We start from the raw sequence: 7269 nt of genomic DNA on the forward strand, positions 1-7269 counted from the left end.
GAACCAACTGTAGCATCATCATGCATCGGAGTACTATGGAGTGTTGAAGAAAGAGCTACTGCAAAATGGAAAAAAATGAACAAAATCTTACAGCATAACGCTGAATGAAGTCAGACAGAAGAAGTACATCACATGTGTGATTCAATTTACAAAAAGCTAAAATGATCCAAAACGAATCTATGATAACAGAGGTCAGGTTATCATAGAGGTCAGGTAACAGAAGTAATGGTTACATTTTGGCAGTGAGGGGGCACTAAGGACCCTCTGAGACACTGAAAATGTTCTAGATCTTGATGTCTGCGATGGTTATAATGGGCGTATACATTGTGAAAATTCATTAGGCTGCACACTTAAGACATATACACTTCTCTTTAGGTACCCTGTTAGGTTGTACCCTGATAAGAAGGTAGAAAAGTAATGCAAAGCTGATTTAAAGTTCTGAAAAATATATATTTTGTTTATTTTACTGGGGGGTGGGGTGGGGTGGGAAGCTGTTCTGGGAGTAATTATTGCTACGCTTGTTGTCAATGCTTCTAGGTTCCGTGGATAGAGCAAAGAAATACCTATTTTTAAAAAATACATCATGAATTCAAATTCAAGGTTAGGTTATGGGGTTTTTACATAACTTTGGGGTTTTTCGTTTGTATCTCTTGTTACCTTGAAAAATCTTAGTTCCTAACAACTTCGGCCAAGTTACTTATTTTGCTTCATCCACACAAAGACACAGGTAAAAATGTCCAGTTTTTGTTGTTGTTTTTTTTTTTTTTTTGCGGTACGCGGGCCTCTCACTGCTGCGGCCTCTCCCGTTGCGGAGCACAGGCTCCGGACGCGCAGGCTCAGCGGTCATGGCTCACGGGCCCAGCCGCTCCGCGGCATGTGGGATCCTCCCGGACCGGGGCACGAACCCGTGTCCCCTGCATCGGCAGGCGGACTCTCAACCACTGCGCCACCAGGGAAGCCCAAAAACGTCCCGTTTTGTTACTGACTATGTGACGTCTCACAATAGTTTAGAGGTTCCTTACAATTCTTCATGTTCTTGGAGATATATGCATCCTAGGAAAGTACAGTGAATTACTGGATTTTTTGGTTTTGTTTTTACACTGCAGGACTTATTTACTTTATTCTTATTTATTTTATTTCTTTTACAACTGGAAGTTTGTACCTTTTCGCTATCTTCACCCTTGCCTCTGGTAACCACCATTCTCTTCTCTGTGTCTAGGAGTTCAGTGGGTTTTCTTGGTTTTGTTTGTTTGTTTAGTTTCCACATTTAAATGACCCAGTAAGAAGCAATACTGTTACTTGTTCTTCAAGTTCTCTTTGCAGGAGTCCGGCTTTGCGTTTACCACCTTATGCAGGAATTATTTGCCTCCCTGTGATTTGTAAGTTCCTTGCAGATGGGCACCTGGTCTTATTCTGTATTTCTCTGTTGCCCAGCACAGCTCTTGCTATTAAAAAACAACAACAACAACAAAAAAAAAAACAACTACTCAATAAATGTGTTAAACTAGCCCCAAATCACTCAAATCCAGTGTCATTTAGACTTTCCACCATGCATACTCTTCACCTCCTACCTTGTACGTGGGACGTGAAGGTAAAGAATGGGGACAAATTTGGACGATCTTTTCCTCTTCTCAGGTTTCAGCTGATTAAATATGTCAATTTCTCCACTTGTGGCAGCCAGTCTAAACCAGAGGGTCCCAAGATTGAAGAGCACGGTACTCAAGTGCAAAGCTTCTTAAATATGCAGATTCCCCGGCCCTGGCCCCAAAGACTCCAGTTCACTCAGTGGGGAAGGAGCTCGGGCCTGAACTCTTATGAAGAACTCCAGAAAGTTCTGATGGTCCACACGGCGAAAAACACAGGCTTAGACACACGACGCTTCTGGCCTTGGAGCGATTATAGGACACTGAATGCTGAATATTTACAGGCAAGCTGATGTGACACACCCTCACTAAGGGGAGACACCACAGTTTCAGATGGTACCCCCCGAAGTATGGGGTCTTTGGTGAGTCTTTCAAGAGAGGGCTATCCTGAAAACACCTGGATTAAGTGGTCCCTTAGGATCCATGAGATTCCACCTTTCTTTGGAAACCAAGAGGCATATAAGGACCTTAATTCATCTGAGAAAACAGCCATTATAGCAGAGAGTTCACTTCTGAGGTCATGTGCTACTGAGCACAGGGAAAATAAGGAAGCTCTGTGAGGTTCAATAAAAGATTCTCTTTTTTTCTTTTCTTTTCTTTTCTTTTTTTAAAGTTTTTGGGTTTTTTATAATTATTTTTTATTGACATATAGTTGATTTACAATGGGTTAATTTCTGCTGTACAGCAAAGTGACTCAGTTATACATATATAGACATTCTTTTTTTATATTCATTTCCATTATGGTTTATCTCAGGATGTTGAATATGCAAACGATTACATATAGAATGGATAAACAACGAGGTCCTACTGTATAGCACAGGGAACTATATCCAATATCCTGAGAGATTTTCTTTTAAAAAAAATGATATTCAGGGAAATGTTTGCCAATTTCTCTCTAGATAGAGGTCTTAAGGTCATGACACAGCCTGACAAGAAGCTGGAAACTCCAAATCAAAACTGGCACCTTCTCCCCAATTTACATCAGTAAGTTGAGAATGAGTTGTCAGATCCAACTTTCTCATTGTGTTCAATTATTTTATCAGGTAAATGGTGTTCTCTGGGGAAGATATATAAAAACAAGGGACATCGATCAGTTTACAACTTAAGTTTCTTTTAAGCAGTGACATAAATATATATGTAATATATATTATATATATTATATATATATTTTTATATATAGAGAGAGAGACTGAAACACAAGAGACAGAGAGCCAGGGACAGAGAGAGAGAGAACATTATCAAGTCCTATGAACAGCGGGCTATGATTATACCATAAATACAAGTCCCTGAAGAAACCATTCGGAGTCTAAGCACTCCTGTAATGTACCTGACCTGGGTTGCAGAGTAAAACCAACAAACCAAAGACAGATACATAAATAAATACATAATAAACAAACCACCTGCAAACACAACAGATGTATGTCACGTACAAATACGTGGTCATCCAGGAAATCTTAGTTTAGCTCCTCTGACTGGAATGTAACACATGGCTTTTTAGTTTTGCTTTGTCATCTGTTTCTTCCGAATGCCGACAAGAAAAATATTCTTGAAAACAGCTGTTAGTGGATTGTGACAAGTGGTTTCCTGTGGTCTAAGAGAAAGCCATCAATTATTGACTTTTATGTTCTTTTCAATTCCAGAGGCAAAGGAAGTTTAATAATGCTGTGTTGGCTTCATGGTTACTGAGTGAAGAAGAGGAATCACAAGGCAAAACTATTTTTTTCCTTTTTGAATGAAGTTATAATAGTTTTACACGAACACTACGAAATTTTAGGGAATCTCTGAGCTTAAACTTGGCTCCCTCTATCCCTTTGGACAAAACAGAATGACAGAAATGACAGAACAAGGATCACGTGAGGATTTTCCCAGGACAAGGTCAGTAACCTCGCTCCTCGGAGACCCTGGGCCAGGCGCTTGGCCTCCTTACCCGCCCCAGCTCCATCCCTCCACTGGGGACCTTCTGAAAATGTTTTCTGGCTTCCAGACTCTGGTTTCCTGCAGATGGGACAGAACCCAGGAGCTACAATGAGCATCTTGGGGAGAAAGATCTGGAATTTTAGAAGGTGAAATTTAGAGGTGGTTCTTTAGCTTTACAGCCTCGGCCTTTCAAATTCTTTCCTCTTCTCTCCTCCCATCACCACTCCATCCACCGTCATCCCCCAGGACCTCGGGCACAGCCTCCAACCTCCATCGGTACCTGCCTCTGGGTCATTTCATTGCCCAAAGTTATAAATAAATTGTAGCAGCTTCAAATACAGCCCCTAGCAGAGAATTTTAATGGTGACAGGGGAAAGCAAAGGAATGTTCTATCTTTGGAATTTAAAGAAAGGTGAGAGGGCCGGGGGGGCGGGGAGAAGAGAGAAGGCTTGAGGGAGAAAGTGAAGAGCTGAAGGGAAGCCACAGAAGGCGGAGGAGCGAGAACGAGCGTCCACGTGCAGTTACAGCCGCTCTTGCTCTGGAACAAGCCATAGCTTTTCATCCAGGGATGTGCTCGCAGGCACCTCCTAGAGGAGTGCATGCCCACGTGGTCACAGCCTTCACTCTCTACCCTGAGAACTCCACTGTCTTTTTCCGTGGCATTTATCACTGCCTGAAATTATGTCTTATATTTATTTCCTTGTTTATTATCTGTCTCCCTCACTATCTATGAGGTAGCGTCTTTGTCTGGTTTACTGCTGACTCCCCAGTTTCTGAACCAGTTCCTGAGACACAGTAGGTGCTCAATAAATACTCATTGAGTTCAAGAGTAAATGATGGAGCAGATGGATGGGTGGAGTCTGGTTTCTGCAAGCCACCATGCCTCTGTACTGGCACCCAGGCAGTATCAACCCAGACTCAGAGTGGTACCCAGGCAACACCTACAAGACTCAGAGCCTAGAGCTAGGATAAGCAATAGATCTGGTTTACCCAGGACTGTGGGTGTTCTTGGGATATGAGACTTTCAGTGCTAAAGCTGAGAAAGTCCTGAGCCAACTGGGATAAGTTGGTCACTCTACCTAGAGACTCCTAAAAGTCACAGCTTACATGAAAGGAGAGTGAAGTCAAGGTATTTTGTTATCCTTTCAAGGTCACCTCAGGCTGGCTTGCCCCTGACTGAAGGTCACTGCTCCTTTCAAGGTGGTCTCTGGTTCCCGCCTCTTCCCTTGCAGTTTTCAATCATCACATCTACTCTTCGTTGGTGGGGTCCTCGGGATGCTAGCACCTCTGATGCTGCTAATCCTGGATATCTACCATCCCTTGTGGTTTTTCCCCACTCCCTCGCACTTTAATTGTGCTTTTATAAATTAACCCTCCTTGAATTATCTGAAGTAGAAGGAGCCACTATTTCCCACTGAGACTCTGACAAGAGGGGGAAAAGGAAAGTGTAGACATATGCATTATGAGAAATCACTAATATGCAGAGGTAATTAACCTTTATAATCCTCAGTTCCCCGTCCATGAACCTATGGCCACCTCTCAGGGCTATTATAAGAAGAGATTAAGAAAATCTGCTTCATGTCGTTTGTTAGCATATCAAAAGCACTCAGAAAATTTTAGCCACTGTTATTTTAGCCACTCTTCTTCATAACAAGACCAACCAGGAGGAGGGATCCTGCTTGTCATCCATATGAGAAGGACTCCAGAATTTCACCTTTCCAAGTGGCATGAGGTAATGGGTAGAAATACCCTAGCTTCAAAATTCAACCATGCACCAGTTACTGTTTTCTTACTATTGTACTTTAGGGCTTTGAGTTATGCCCTTAATGATCTATATGTTTTGAGATTTAGTGGTTAAGTCTGATGTCTGTTTTGGGGGAGGTTAAGAATGCGGGCATTGGTAGTTACTTTGCAGATTTGCAGGAAACCCCCCACCTGAGGGATACACTCCACCTCCTGTCTGGGCTAGGCTGCTGAAATATACAAGAAATCAATCAGCCACTAAATGGAAATAATTTTGAACTCCAGAAAAATGTTCTCCTTTTTCCGATTTAATGGTGTAGTGACCTCTCTGCAGACCCTGGATGGAAATGGACCATTGAGAATGTCTCCGGGGGTTGCATAATCAAGGAGCCTGAACACTCAGAGCAAGAAAGACCTCTTTTCTTATTAAAAGGAAAAAAGGTACATTTGGATTTATAGTACCAGGTAAAGTGTCAGCAAGGAGGTGAAAATTCCATGATGAAATAAGGCAATTTAGGAAGGACAGGGGGGTGCGCAGAGCACTCAGCTTACTGCAAAGCACGTGAAAAACACACGTGCACACATCAGAAAATGCTTTGCACGTAACTTTCTAAGAAAATTGGGAACAAAGAAGGAACATTTGGGGAAATAATGTACACTAAAGTGCCCGAGAGCAGGGCCAAAATTAAATCACGTCGCAGTGTATTAAAGAGTATCCCCCCCAAGCTCATGTCCACTCAGAACCCCAGAATGTGTCATTTGGAAATAGGGTCTTTGCAGATGTAACCTGTTACGGGTCTCAAGATGAAACCTTCCTGGATTTAGGTATCCATGCAAGAGAAAGCAGACGGAGATTTGGACACAGGGAGATGCATTGACACATGGCCATAGGAAGGTGGAGGCAAAGATTAGAGCGACTCCCAGAAGACAAGGAATATCAAGAGGTTCAGGAAACTGGAGGAGAAGAAGAAGAATTCTCGCCTAGAACCGCTGGAGGGAGTGTGGCCCTGCTGCCAACAGCACATTGATCTCAGATTTCTAGCCTCCAAAACTGTGACAAAAAATTTCCATTGTTTTAAGCCACCCAGCTGGTAGTAATTAGTTATAGCAGCTCTAGGAAACTAATACACATGTTAAAGTTCTTTACCTAGTTTATACAGCAGGAGCTCAACAAACCATCTAGATGAATCTGCCGCACTGTAAAACTATGGCAGTACCACAGTACTTACACTGCGGTCTTGTCTCAAAGTGAAGAGCCAGCACTTCGCGCTTCCTGTTTTAAATTTTGCAGCCAGTGCATTTCATGTAGAATGAGCCTGGAATTCAGAAGACGGAACAATGTGACTGAGATTGACGTGTCTGCTAATCAAAACTGGCACTCTATTTCCAAACTGCTCCTTCTAGCACAAGTCACTGAGTAACTATACCCAACAGGAGACTGGTACCCAACACTGCAGGGATGTGCATATTACCCTCACCTGTCTCAAGCAGGGCCCTGTTAGGACATGCTATGACTCATCTTTGCCGTGGTGGGTCATCCATCGATCTGGGGTAGAATTCCAGCTTAGGACCCCTTAGCTGTTACTGGTCACAGTGAGCGAGGGCTGCCTGCGTAAGGGAGGTGGGGGTCTATTGAGAATGAGGCATCTCCACTTTCTGAGGGGTTGGAGGAGGGCAAGGAAGAAGTAGAAATAGAGAAAGCATGTGTCTTCTAATACCCGGGGCAAACTATAACCTGGAAGTGATCAGTTACCCTTGCTCTGCTATGCAGTACCCTGCCCAGGAATGACTGGGAATATCTTCAATCCCAGTGTACTGAGTGAGGCCACAGTGATGTTCTCTTCTCCATTTCACGGCTGGTGAAGCCGTGGACTTGACGTCCAGTTTGCTCTTCCTTCTTACGTTCCTAAATCATGCTATTTGCTTCATTGCTCGACTCTTCTGATTTGGTTCCAGGTTGGCCACA

The sequence above is a fragment of the Monodon monoceros genome, unplaced genomic scaffold (assembly GCF_005190385.1).
Source record: "Monodon monoceros isolate NGI ecotype Baffin Bay Population unplaced genomic scaffold, NGI_Narwhal_1 Super_Scaffold_3, whole genome shotgun sequence".
Taxonomy (NCBI): Eukaryota; Metazoa; Chordata; class Mammalia; order Artiodactyla; family Monodontidae; genus Monodon; species Monodon monoceros.